The following is a 15240-nucleotide window of genomic DNA, read 5'->3' as shown; positions in this document are numbered from 1 at the left end:
GGCCCATTGATAATGAGAAGCTGGTGATCATTGTGTTTCACTCTATAACATTGGATTCACTCCAGAATATTCGATATTAACATGAACCACTGGAACACATATAATTATTTGGTTGATTGGATTGATTTGTTGTTTAACGCCGCACTCAGCAATATTCCAGTTACATGACGGCGGTCTGTAAAATAATCGAATCTGGAGTAGACAATCCAGTGATTAATATCATGAGCATCGATGGACGCAATTGGGATCGATGACATGTATCAACGGTCATGTCCGTTGGATGTCTCAAACCACAAACTTTTGGAATCAGTAGCGCTGTTTTTTTTTGCCAAAGGTGTTCTTGCAGTAAAAGTGTTCGCCACAGACTCAAGTTCCATTCCAAATGTGGTTCTCACTCATTCCAGTGACGCATTCACATTTGTGTATACATTGCGGATATTCTCAGGAACTTTGATTGTTCCTAATTGGTACTAATATAAGAAGGAGCACGGGTGGCCCAGTCGTGTGAGGCGCCGCGATTCGCTGTGCAGAGTTGCGTCCTTTGGGCACGCAAGAAACCTATGATTGTGGGTTCGAATCCCGGTCAGCACCATATCTGTGCTCGTAGGTTTCACCGAAGTGGTATGCGGCGTTAAACCCAACTCACTCACTCTTAATACTATCATGTACGTTGAATGTAAAGGGTACCATTTTGAAAATATTTTCTAGATCTATGTGTTCGGAATCAACAGATTGAAGTGTACCCTATAACCCATAAAGACATATGCATATAAACTATAATATACCTACTGATCTCTAGATGACAATGCATTCCATATGAAAATGAAATAAGCCTGGTAATACATCCCTTCATGTTCTTATCGATTGTTCCAAGGCTAGATTTTCGATTTTCTATCTGGCTCCTCATAATAGGGTGATGTAAATCATAAATAGAACCACAGCCATTTCCTGGGAAAGAGTGGGAAAAACCAATGGGGGTGTCAGGTATTTTCAGGTAACAACATTAAAAACATCATGTCAACAAAAACAAGTTCGTTCTTTATTAATATAAAATCTCCGATCCGTAAGTTTTATTCCTATTATTACACATGTATTTTTATCAGACCCACCTGTTCGTGATTTCTCTCTCCTATTTTCCCAGTACTTAAAATCGACTTGCCTTGTGCTATTCCCTGGAAGTTATCGATTATATATAGGATGACAATGAAACTTGCGCAATGTCTCACACGTGACTATATGGATTGTTTGGTCTCCTGGTAACCGAGGTGTTTGTGTAGACTTGATCACCAACGAGCTTCTACATTTTATGGCTAGGAAGATCTAGATTAAACTCTGTTGTACGATGGGAAGACTTGAAGGAGCACTGTTGGTCCTGACCTGTACCTCGCTGTCTGACACTGCCTGCTAGAGATCATCAGCTGCCGTGAGTTTATGTTTTGTCTGACGCAACTGATCATGAGTTTGACGAGGGATTGGGCTACCGTAGGTATATTAATTAGGACAGCGGGTGTTTAATGTATGTTTAAGTATAGGGTATATACTTTTATCTGTTGATCAGGGTATCAGGTGCAATTAGACTTGACTTGAGGTAAGAGGATTTCAGTTGGGTGAATTGTTATGTAAATGAATGTACAGCTTGTGATCTGATTGATTCAAGTGAGTAGCTGTTTTCAGTTTAAGTAGGTAGCTTATCGGCAAAACATTTTAAAACACGTGTGATTATTGTAGAAGGACAGTGGTGTTTGTAAAGTGATGTGACACAGCCTCGAGAGTTGCCTCTCCCCGTTTTATCTATAATGTTTGTCTGTTTGTTTGTTGTTTAACGCTGCACTCAGCATATTCCACCTATAAGACGGTGGTCTGTAAATAATCGAGTCTAGTCCATACAAGCCTGTGATTGACATCATGAGCATCGATCACAGCAATTGGGATATGATGACATCTGCAACTGGAAGCACAATGACCTCCGACCTGTCTATTTCTGTCCCGCAAACCGTTGTGTCCGATATCCGATTTTCAATCCCGTTATATTCTCAACCTATCCTCTCCCATCTTCCAAGAATAATTAACGTGACGTCATATACCCCTTAATTACACTGGCCCGTACCAGTCTGCTCCTTGTAACTCAACTTATAAAGCCAACTTGTGATTATGACTTTGCATATTAATAATGCCATATTGTCGTAATGAATTATTTGTATTGTGGTATTAATACATTCTTCTTAACTGCAGTTAGATTGTTTAGTAAATCCATTTTAATTGTGCGAGTGGTTTTGAGGTAAACGCCTTTGCTTCCCCTTGCCTCTTAACAGCGTTCTTTTTCAACTGATCTTCCCTTAACTAACCTGCTAGGTACGCTGACAAAGCCGGTACAATCTTAAAACTTATAGTGCATGTTGTACAGACAGTCAACCAGTACATCCTTCGCCTTTATCAGTAACGTAAAATGTGGTGTATGGAGAATATATCTTTTCACCTAAACAATGACATGTCTTATATTGTTATAGTAAACCACTAAATTGGTGCGGGTAAATGGTGCCGTTTCTGATATGGTGAAGTGAGGCACTGGGTTCTGCTTATTGTTCCCGACAGTTCACATTGTTGACGTTTTGCAATTGGTATTTCAAGTATTGCCTTTTATGCTTGAATATTACACAAGAAAATATTTTAATTGTGTGTTTAAAGAATGGGGAAAACCAATTGAGATGCTCGGTATTTACAGGTAGCAACATTAAAAACAACATATCAACAAATACAGTATCGTTCTTAATGAATGTTTAGTCTCCGATCTGTAAGCTTTGTTTATGATATTATTATTCTCCTATATATCACCTTTCAATACAACAAATAACGCAACACTCTCTGGATTGCTATGCAGTGCACCACACCACACCGTTTAAATCAACATTAATATCACATTTACATATATCTCAGTCATTTCATATCCATGATATACAAAATATCTAACATATGACATTGAATAAATTGACAATATACAAATACTGACGACGAGTCTCGATTAACGCAATGAGCTTCAAATATACATGGCAAAGAGCCCTACAAAAGGCAACAAGCCATAATCAGTGGTAATAAAATATCATGAGCAACGAGCTACTGTTTCCAAGCCTCCATCTTTTGCGACATACCTCGTTGTGGGCGACAGGCCATCATGGTTAACACCGTTAACCGCACATACTGCAACTTAGAAACAATCATTAATAAAAGTAAAGTTTTCAGTGGCGCACTGCAAGCGAGAATGACCACAGCCAAAAAAGTGTAGGTTTCCGTATTCCGGAAACCTTCCGGATACCTACCCATTTTGGATCCGGCCTGGATACCTTCAGAAAACCTTACTAAGAAAATGTCAAAAGTTGGGGGGGTGCATTTTGTTCACATAAGTGTGAAACACATAAAAGAAAATATATTGAAAATACCAAGAAATTTGAAGATTGCTGAAGGCATCTGGTAGGTTTCCGGAAGGTTTCCAGAAGGTTTCCGGGAAAGTATCCGGATGCAAATTTTCTTCATGTCTTGTTTCTAGTAAATAATGTTAGCCTGTGCATAACAGATAGCTGTTGTAATATTCTGTGTTACTTTAATGGAAAATATCCTCCTAAAACATTTTGTACTGAGAAAAAGAAAAAGTCATTGACAATGTGCTCACTTGGGCCTTTGGTCCTAGTGAGATGATAATGCGACTATTTGTAACGGTACATGTACTTGTTATATCAAAAATGCTAACTTCATTGAAATTTATCTCACCCTAGTGTTATGGTACTACAGTGAGCTCTTCCTCAGTTACTGTGAATTCGTTTTTTAAAAGAGATTGAGAGTTAATTTGACACTGGAGTTGTAACCACTGCTCATACATGTGTATTCAAATGATATAACTACGTGCTTAATACTTCACAAATATCTCCAGAAATAGGCATTTTAGTTATAATTGCAGAAATACTTTATGAATGACCCCTTCACTATTGCCTTGATCTTACACTTCAACCCTTCATGAGTTATCACTTTTGAGTGTGAATTTGACCTTCAATATCAGTATGGCTATTTCAAAAACATTTCAAAGAGCTATCCAGCACAAAAACCAAACATGCAGTCCTTTGGTAGAATTCAACATATCATTGACAAAAATATGAAAAAAATATAACCAGTATATGTATAAAATTTCCGAAGATTTCTGCAGAAAAGGCAATTTAGGGGAAAATGTAGTATATATATAGGTCACGCACGACCTTTTTTCCAACTTCGACCCCTGCCCAAAGGAAGAGTTAGACCACAAACAAACATTTTGTCTGGTTGTGACTTTGACATAACAGATCAATGTGTCATCAGACGTTCTCAGAGCTATGGAAACAAGTGTTATATATTCCTGAGATGCCCAAGCAATGCATGGTTTCATAAGATAAGTGTGGCTATTAAACTGAGGCAAAATCATGAAACATCCCCATTTACATAGCTGGCAAATGAAACATAAGCCAAAATCAAATTATCAATTTCTTTTATTCATATGCCTATAGTATATTGCACATTGAACAGTGTTCACATGATGGTTCCTGATGCAGTATGCAACTTCATCCTATTCTTCAATACTCAAAACAGAGTGTGATAACTGTTCGCTTGACAGTACCTACGGATAATGTTCACCAGTTAAGAGAACTTACTTTCCCTCAATCCTCTTTTTCTTTCTATATTGCCATGGATGAACAGGAACCAGGATGAGGGTATGCCAGTTGGACAATCTCTGCTGCATTGTGTTAGTAGAATTGTGAACTTTCCATTTGCTGTTTGGGTCCACATTGAAAGACAATAAGTCCCATTTATCATTCCTGTCAAGTGTGTACCACATGGCTCAAGACAAGAATTTCTTGAATGTCCTGTAATCAAAGCTATCTGACTTATTTTACTGACAGTTTTTGGAGCTACACACTGTCCAAAATGTTTTAATGCACAAAACACACGCACTGTACGTTTGAGGGTTTTTTTTGGGTATGAAGTTTATATGGGACTTTTCCCCTCCCTTTTCTGAAACATCTTTGTAGCTTGAACGGATGATATATTCTGAAGTAAGTAAATCAATATACTTCCATTAATTGGACTCTGCCTACATGAAAATAACATGTTTAAGTTTTATTCCATTTATTCAAGTGTGTACTAGCAAACACGCTAAAAGTATATCCTCATAAGTGAGTGAGTATGGTTTTACGCTGCTTTTAGCAATATTCCAACAATATCACGGTGGGGGGCACCAGAAATGGGCTTCACACATTGTACCCATGTCGGGAATCGAACCCGGGTCTTGGGCGTGACGATGAAACGCTTTAACCACTAGGCTACCCGACCGCCCCATAGCCTCATGAAAACATTGGGGCAAATAACAAACGTAGCATTACTCATCGTGTCGTGACGTTGGTGGAATCAAACTCCATATGAACTGTCAACTATAATATTCAGAGTAAGAAGCATTTCAATACTTAACTACCATTTATTAAAAGTATAATTAATTTGACTGGAGGTGTTTACTTCATGCTGTACAGTAACGTGAGTGAGTGAATATGGTTTTACGCCGCCTTTAGCAATATTCCAGCAATATCACGGCGGGGAGCACCAGAAATGGGCTTCACACATTGTACCCATGTCGGGAATCGAACCCGGGTCTTGAGCGTGACGAGCGAAAGCTTTAACCACTAGGCTACCCGACCACCCCTTGTACAGTTCAGCAGTGGAATGATGTATAATAATTCTTTCCTGATATTTTCCGGTGTTGTGTTCATGGTTATTCACAATCAATATTATGAAATGTGTATACAGTTGAAACGACGCAACAGACACCAACGAACCATGAGACTATCGTTGTCACAACAAAATATATTTTGCGGCCAAGATGTAAGTGGTGGTGTTTGTTCACTGCACATCAACGTTCAAGTTGACGATATAATTTATTCATCTGGAATACTTTTGTAAAGCCAAACCACAGTGGCCCATTGACAACGAGAAGCTGGTGATCATTGTGTTTCACTCTATAACATTGGATTCACTCCAGAATATTCGATATTAACATGTACCACTGGAACACATATAATTATTTGGTTGATTGGATTGATTTGTTGTTTAACGCCGCACTCAGCAATATTCCAGCTATATGACGGCGGTCTGTAAAATAATCGAGTCTGGACCAGACAATCCAGTGATTAATATCATGAGCATCGATGGACGCAATTGGGATCGATGACATGTATCAACGGTCATGTCCGTTGGATGTCTCAAACAATACACTTTTGAGTCAGTGGCGTTGTTGTTTTTTTGCCAAGGGTGTTCTTGCAGTAAAAGTGTTCGCTAAGCATGCCACAGACTCGAGTTCCATTCCAAATGTGGTTCTCACTCATTCCAGTGACATATTCACATTTGTGTATACATTGCGGATATTCTCAGGAACTTTGGTTGTTCCTAATTGTTACTAATTAAAGAAGGAGCACGGGTGGCCCAGTCGTGAGAGGTGCCGCGATTCGCTGTGCAGAGTTGCGTCCCTTGGGCACGCCAGAAACCTATGATTTTGGGTTTGAATCCCGGTTCGCCGCAATTATGTTTCTAGATTTGGCAGCACCGTTGGTTTCACTGAAGTGGTAAACGTCTGAGAACTTCGGGCTTTCCTCCCACATTAAGCTGACATGCTGTGATATAACTGGAATACTTTTAAAAGCGGCATTAAGCCCAACTCACTCACTCACTCTTTACACTTTCACGTACGTAAATCGTAACAGGTACCATTTTGAAAATATTTTCTAAATCTATGTGTTCGGAATCAACAGATTGAAGTGTACCCTATATCCCATAAAGACATATGCATATAAACTATAATATACCTACTGATCTCTAGATAACAATGAATTCCATATGAAAATGAAATAAACTTGATAATACATCCCTTCATGTTCTTATCGATTGTTCCAAGGCCCGAGTTTCGATTTTCTATCTTGCACCTCATAATAGGGTAATGTAAATCATAAATAGAACCACAGCCATTTCTTGGGAAAGAGTGGGAAAAACCAATGGGGGTGTCAGGTATTTTCAGGTAACAACATTAAAAACATCATGTCAACAAAAACAAGTTCGTTCTTAATCAATATATAATCTCCAATCTGTAAGCTTTATTCATATTATTACACATGTATTTTTATCAGACCCACATGTTTCGTGATTTCTTTCTCCTATTTTCCAAGTACTCAAAATCGACTTGCCTTGTGCTATTCCCTGGAAGTAATTGATTATATATAGGGTGACAATGAAACTTGCGCAATGTCTCACACGTTACTATATTGATTGTTTGGTCTCCTGGTAACCGAGGTGTTTGTGTAGACTTGATCACCGGCGAGCTACTGGATGGACATTTTGTGGATATGAAGAACTAGAATAAAATCTGTTGTACGTTCGGAACACAGTTTCATTTGGAGGAGCACCAGGTCCTGCCCTGTACCTCGCTGTCTGACACTACCTGCTTGAGCTCATCAGCTGCCGTGAGTATATATTTCTGTCTGACGCAACTGAGTGTGACGAGGGATTGGGCTACCGTAGGTAAATTAATAAGGACGACGGATGTTTTAAGTATCTTCTCAGATTAATTAACGTGACGACATAGAGGGCATGTGACACTGGCCCGTACCAGTCTGCTCCTTGTAACGCTACTTATTAAGCCCAAGATTGATTAATTAACCATCCACTTAGTGACTTCTACAAGTTTTGGACCTTGTTCCCAATACCATTTATCCCCCTTTTGAGACCTTCCCAAACTACCAACTACGCCACCCGTGCCTTACTTCCCACACTTACTCTACCAGTCCCTCGTAAATTAATCGCATTGTATCCTGTCATCATTTGATTCCTACATAGACCCAAGATATACCTTCTCTTCCAGGTATACTGTCTCTTGTCGTCTTTTCCATATTTTAATCACAGTAAATACTTTGTTACTTGCGCTCCTAGTTTGACACAGCTCGAGTACATTCATATACACTAAGTAAAACAAGTGTACATGTCCAATTACGTTTCTTTTAAAAATTATAGCATTCTCTATTAATTATTAATTAATGACATAAAATAAAAACCGAGTGTGTAACCCCAGGTTACAGTACCATTTTGAAATAATGATGTCTGATGTGGATTTGGAGAATCATACGACTTGTGATTATGACTTTGCATATTAATAATGCCATATTGTCGTGATGAATTGTTTGCATTGTGGTATTAATACATTCTTCTTAACTGCAGTTAGATTGTTTAGTAAATCCATTTTAATTGTGCGAGTAGTTTTGAGGTAAACACCTTTGCTTCACCTTGCATTGTAACAGCCAGGATTCTTTTTCAACTGATCTTCCCTTAACTAACCTGCTAGGTACGCCGACAAAGCCGGTACAATCTTAAAACTTTTAGCGCATGTTGTACAGACAGTCAACCAGTACATCCTTCGCCTTTATCAGTAACGTAAAATGTGGTGTATGAAGAATATATCTTTTCCCCTAAACAATGACATGTCTTATATTGTTATAGTAAACCACTAAATTGGTGCGGGTATATGGTGGCGTTTCTAATATGGTGAAGCAAGGCACTGGGTTCTGCTAATTGTACCCGACAGTTCACATTGTTGACGTTTTGCAATTGGTATTTCAAGTATTGTCCTTGATGCTTAAATATTACACAAGAAAATATTTTAATTGTGTATTTAAAGAATGGGGAAAACCAATTGAGATGCTCGGTATTTACAGGTAACAACATTAAAAACAATATATCAATAAATACAGTATCGTTCTTAATTAATGTATAGTCTCCGATCTGTTGGCTTTGTTTATGATATTATTACAGATGTATTTTTGACAGACGTGCATATTTAATGATTTCTCTTACATATTTTCCCTGTACTCAAAATCATCGACTTGCCTTGTGCTATTCCCTGGAAGTAATTGATTATGCACAGGTTGACAATGAAACTTGCGCAATGTATCACACGTGACTGTATTGCTTGGTTAGTGTCCTGGTAACCGAAGTGTTTGTGTAGACTTGATCACCAATGAGCTTCTACATTTTGATGATAGGAACAACTAGAACATACTCTTTTGTACGATGGGAACACAGTTTCACTTGAAGGAGCACTAGGTCCTGACTTGTAGGCCTACCCCGGTGTCTGACACTGCCTGCTTGAGATCATCAGCTGCCGTGAGTTTATTTTTCTGTCTGACACAACTGAGTGTGGGGAGGGATTGGGCTACCGTAGGTATATTAATAAGGACAGCGGATGTTTAAAGTATGTTCAAGTACTTACTTACTTACTTACTTTGGAGATTTAACGTGCGCTTTCCGACTGATGCGTATTTCGCACACGGGCCCGGCCAGGCCATTTAATGTGTTTCCGAAAGGGGCGAAGGTGGTCTGTGCAACCCAAGAGGGGGGTTTTAGGGGTTGCTTATATAGAATTTGGGAATTTTGAGATTTGGAATAGATGCCGATGGGATTGGGGAGGAGAACTAAGGGAGCTGGGTATGGTGGATGTTTGTTTGTTTATGTGATTTTGATTTGGTAGGTTATTGTGTTTTTAGATGCGTTTTATTAGTTCCGTTTTTATTAAGAATACGCCTAAGGCCTTGAAGTTTTCTAGTTTATTTTGTGGGTTTAGTATTTCTTCTAGAGTATGTTCAAGTATAGGGTGTATACTTTTATATGTTGACCAGAATAAAAGTGAAATTAGACTTGACTTGAGGTAAGGTGATTTCAGTTGGGTGAATTGCTTGTTATGTAAATGAATGTACAGCTTGTGATCTGATTGATTCAAGTGAGTAGCTGTTTTCAGTGAAAGTAGGTAGCTTATCGGCAAAGCATTTTAAAACACTTGTGATTGTTGTAGAAGGGCAGTAGTGTTTGTAAGTTGATGCGACACAGCCTCGAGTGTTGCCTCTCCCTGTTTTATCTGTAATGTGTGTCTATTTGTTTGTTGTTTAACGCTGCTCTCAGCAATATTCCACGTATATGACTGTGGTCTGTAAATAATCAAGTCTGGTCCATACAATCATGTGATTGACATCATGAGCATCGATTACAGCAATTGGGATATGATGACATCTGCAACTGGGAGCACAATGACCTTCGACCTGTCTATTTTTGTCTCGCAAACCGTTGTGTCCGATATCCGATTTTCTATCCCGTTATATTCTCAACCTTTCCTCTCCCATCTCCAAGATTAATTAACGTGACGTCATAGAGCGCTAGTTACACTGGCCCGTACCAGTCTGCTCCTTGTAACTCAACTTATCAAGCCCAAGATTGATTAATTAACCATCCACTTAGTGACTTCTACAAGGTTGGGACCTGATTCCCTCGGCTAATACCATTTATCCCCCCTTTTGAGACCTTCACAAACTACCAACTACGCGACCCGTGCCTTACCCCCACACTTACTCTACCAGTCCCTCGTAAATATATCGCATTGTATCCTGTCATCTTTTGATTCCAACAGAGACCCGAGATATACCATCCTTTTCAGGTATACTGTCCCTTGTCGTCTTTTCCATATTTTAATCACATAAATTCTTTGCTACTTGCGCTCCTAGTTTGACACAGCTCGATTACTTTCATATACACTAAGTAAAACAAGTTTTTGCATGTCGAATTTACGTTTCTTTTAAAAATTATAGCATTCTCTAATAATTATTAATTAATGACATAAAATAAAAACCGAGTGTGTAACCCCAGGTTACAGTACCATTTTGAAATAACGATCACTGATGTGGATTTGGAGAATCATACGACTTGTGATTATGACTTTGCATATTAATAATGCCATATTGTCGTAATGAATTGTTTGTATTGTGGTATTAATACATTCTTCTTAACTGCAGTTTGATCGTTTAGTAAATCCATTTTAATTGTGCGAGTGGTTTTGAGGTAAACACCTTTGCTTCACCTTGCCTCTTAACAGCGTTCTCTTTCAGCTTATCTTCCCTTAACTAACCTGCTAAGTACGCTGACAATGGGGGTGTTAGGTATTTTCATGTAGCAACAATAAAAACAACATATCAAGAAATACAATATCGTTCCAAATGAAAATATATTCTCCGATCTGTATGCTTTGTTCATAATATCATTACACAATGTCATGTATTTTCGACAGACGCGCATATTTAATGATTTCTCTTACATGTTTTCCCTGTACTCAAAATCGACTTTCCTTGTGCTATTCCCTTCGAAGATATTGATGACACATGGTTGACAAGGAAACTTGCGCAATGTATCACACGTGACTATATTGATTGTTTGGTTTCCTGGTAACCGAGGTGTTGGTGTAGACTTATTTCAACACACACGTAAAAGGCCAAATGATATCTCCATACCAGACGTTTGTCAAACACAAACAACTAAAATATATTTCATGTGTAATATTCAAGCATCAACGGCAACCATTTTAATACTGATTACGAAACGTCAACAACGTGAACTGATGGGAGCAATCAGCTGATCCCACTGCCTCGCTTCAGATGGCACGTGTGACGTTATCAGAAAGGGCACCATATACCCGCACTCATCAAGAGGTTTACTAAAACAATGTAAGCATCACTGATGTCAGGACTTGACACTAGACATGTCATATTTTAGACTAAAAGATGTACTGTCCATACACCACACTTTACCTTACTGATAAAGGTGAAAGATGTAATGGTTAACTGTCTATACAACATGCACTGTAAGGATTGTGTCAAAGTCTACACAAACACCTCGGTTACCAGGACACTAACTTATCAATATAGTCGCGTGTGATACATTACGCAAGTTTCATTGTCAACCTGTGCATAATCAATTACTTCCAGGGAATAGCACAAGGCAAGTCGATGATTTTGAGTACATGGAAAATATGTAAGAGAAATCATTAAATATGCGCGTCTGTCAAAAATACATCTGTAATAATATCATAAACAAAGCTCACAGATCGGAGACTATACATTAATTAAGAACGATACTGTATTTGTTGATTTGTTGTTTTTAATGTTGCTACACGGAAATACCTAACACCCCTATTGATTTTCCGCACTCTTTCCCAAGAAATGGCTGTGGTTATATGCTTTACATCACCCAATTATGAGGAGCGGCAGAGAAAATCGTTGAATTATTCTTGGAACAATCGATAAAAACATGAAGGGATGTATTACCAAGTTTATTTCGCTTTCCTATGCATGGAATGCATTGTTTTTGAGAGATCTGTAGGTATATTATAGTTTTTATGCATATCTATTTAGGGGATGTATGGGTCTGTCAAGTCTGTCGATTGCAAACAAACAGATTTAGAAAAAATATTGAAAATGGCACCAGATACATTCAACTTAGCTAATACTATAAAGAAACAAAACATAATCGATTTGTTCACAAACGGGTGATCAAAGTAAATATATTATCAGCAGGATGTTTGACAACACTTATGCTTACTCCTCATCAAACAATTTATGTAAGTGGGTAAATGTTTCAAAGTTAAGTGAAAGTCATAAGGACAGGTATGTGTGATTGTATCCGCTCTCCACCTCAGCAGTGACTTCTACTTTCGTTATTGAGTTGGCAAGAGAGGCAATTGCAGGAGCTAACTGCTGATTCAGGGATTCTTCTGTGAGAGGTTGGAATTCTTCTTATGACGTACTGTGTTATGTGGGTGCTGGTTTTGAGGGGTGTGATTGTTTGATGTGTTTGTTTATTTTAAGGACGTGTTGTTTAATTGGACAGGTGTTTTTGGTAGCTGTGTAAGCAAAGACGTGTAATGTTTATTTATATATATCTATATTTCTTGTAATAAGAAGACTATTCTCCAAATGCATTTGAAAAGAAACTACTTTTTTCCTGGGAACTATTGAAAATAAATCATCACATATTTATACTTTGAATTTGTTAGTTTTCATTCATAATTAACTTTCGTCAGTTGCTCGGTATGGTCAGCTCAAAGTGATATATTGTCTAAATCAGGAACTATCTGTTTCCTGTGTCTCCTATGGTAATTTATAGAACAATTCTCAATGAATTAGTTTAAATTGCTTGAAGAAAACATCCGACATCATCCTGAAGTGTTGCATCCGTCATTAAAGTATACACTTAGCAATTTATCCCACCCTCCAAACACAAGACCACGACCACACTGACGTGTTAAAAAACACAACAATACCAGTGTCATTGAATAAATTGTTCTCCCTCTCCTTACCAACCTAATTAAATAAAATATTTGGGTGTCGGGTATTGTCCTACTAGGAGTCGGGTAATGGCTGATGGGGTATTGGCATGTGGGGTATTGTACCCATGTGGGGCATTGTACCCATGTAGGGTATTGTACCCATGTAGGGTATTGTACCCCTGTGGGGTATTGTACCCATTTGGGGTATTCTACCCATGATGGGCATTGACAGTAAACCAGTACATTCTTCGCCTTTGTCAGTAATGTAAAATGTGGTGTATGGAGAATATATCTTTTCACCTAAACAATGACATGTCTTATATTGTTATAGTAAACCACTAAATTGGTGCGGGTATATGGTGCCGTTTCTGATATGGTGAAGCGAGGCACTAGGTTCTGCTAATTGTTCCCGACAGTTCACATTGTTGACGTTTTGCAATTGGTATTTCAAGTATTGCCCTTTATGCTTGAATATTACACAAGAAAATATTTTAATTGTGTGTTTTAAGAATGGGGAAAACCAATTGAGATGCTCGGTATTTACAGGTAACAACATTAAAAACAACATATCAACAAATACAGTATCGTTCTTAATGAATGTATAGTCTCCGATCTGTAAGCTTTGTTTATGATATTATTACAGATGTATTTTTGACAGACCCGCATATTTAATGATTTCACTTACATATTTTCCGTGTACTCAAAATCATCGATTTGCCTTCTGCTATTCCCTGGAAGTAATTGATTATGCACAGGTTGACAATGAAACTTGCGCATTGTATCACACGTGTCTATATTGATTGTTTGGTTTCCTGGTAACCAAAGTGTTTGTGTAGACTTGATCACCAACGAGCTTCTACATTTTGTGGATAGGAACAACTAGAACATACTGTTTCACTTGAAGGAGCACTAGGTCCTGACATGTAGGCCTACCTCGCTGTCTGTAAACTGCCTGCGTGAGATCATCAGCTACCGTGAGTTTATTTTTCTGTCTGACGCAACTGAGTGTGATGAGGGATTGGGCTACCGTAGGTAAATTAATAAGGAAAGCGGATGTTTAAAGTATGTTCAAGTATAGGGTGTGTACTTTTATATGTTGACCAAGATATAAGGTGAAATTAGACTTGACTTGAGGTAAGAGGATTTCAGTTGGGTGAATTGCTTGTTATGTAAATGAATGTACAGCTTGTGATCTGATTGATTCAAGTGAGTAGCTGTTTTCAGTTAAAGTAGGTAGCTTATCGGCTAATCATTTTAAAACACTTGTGATTGTTGTAGAAGGGCAGTGGTGTTTGTAAGTTGATGCGACACAGCCTCGAGTGTTGCCTCTCCCTGTTTTATCTGTAATGTGTGTCTGTTTGTTTGTTGTTTAACGCTGCACTCAGCAATATTCCACCTATATGACGGTGGTCTGTAAATAATCAAGTCTGGTCCATACAATCATGTGATTGACATCATGAGCATCGATCACAGCAATTGGGATATGATGACATCTGTAACTGGGAGCGCAATGACCTCCGACCTGTCTATTTCTGTCCCGCAAACCGTTGTGTCCGATATCCGATTTTCTATCCCGTTATATTCTCAACCTTTCCTCTCCCATCTCCAAGATTAATTAACGTGACGTCATAGAGCGCTAGTTACACTGGCCCGTACCAGTCTGCTCCTTGTAACTCAACTTATCAAGCCCAAAATTGATTAACTAACCATCCGCTTAGTGACTTCTACACAGTTTGGACCTTGTTCCCTCAGCCAATACCATTTATCCCCCCTTTGAACACTTCCCAAACTACCAGCTACGCCACCCGTGCCTTACTTCCCACACTTACTCTACCAGTCCCTCGTAAATAAATACCAGTCTGCTCCTTGTAACTCAACTTATCAAGCCCAAGATTGATTAATTAACCATCCACTTAGTGACTTCTACAAGGTTGGGACCTGATTCCCTCGGCTAATACCATTTATCCCCCCTTTTGAGACCTTCACAAACTACCAACTACGCGACCCGTGCCTTACCCCCACACTTACTCTACCAGTCCCTCGTA

The 15240-nt window shown here is 38.5% G+C and overlaps 1 protein-coding gene across 2 annotated transcripts in view; it reads left to right on the top strand.

Annotated features, from left to right (window-relative positions):
* The first annotated feature begins 9166 nt into the window (after window positions 1-9166).
* Window positions 9167-15240, top strand: part of LOC139447218 (ankyrin repeat and KH domain-containing protein 1-like) — a 40492-nt gene continuing 34418 nt past the window's right edge. The window contains exon 1 of one of the 2 annotated variants that reach the window (XM_071228447.1): window positions 9167-9213. The gene's annotated coding sequence lies outside the window, so the exon portion shown is untranslated. Of the gene's footprint in view, window positions 9214-14081; window positions 14170-15240 lie in introns of those variants that run through there. The other variant, XM_071228445.1, reaches the window with a different exon arrangement.

Source organism: Haliotis cracherodii, unplaced genomic scaffold (genome assembly GCF_022045235.1).
Source record: "Haliotis cracherodii isolate W230 unplaced genomic scaffold, xgHalCrac1.p SCAF_7, whole genome shotgun sequence".
Taxonomy (NCBI): Eukaryota; Metazoa; Mollusca; class Gastropoda; order Lepetellida; family Haliotidae; genus Haliotis; species Haliotis cracherodii.
This window is presented reverse-complemented; position numbering and strand designations above follow the sequence as displayed.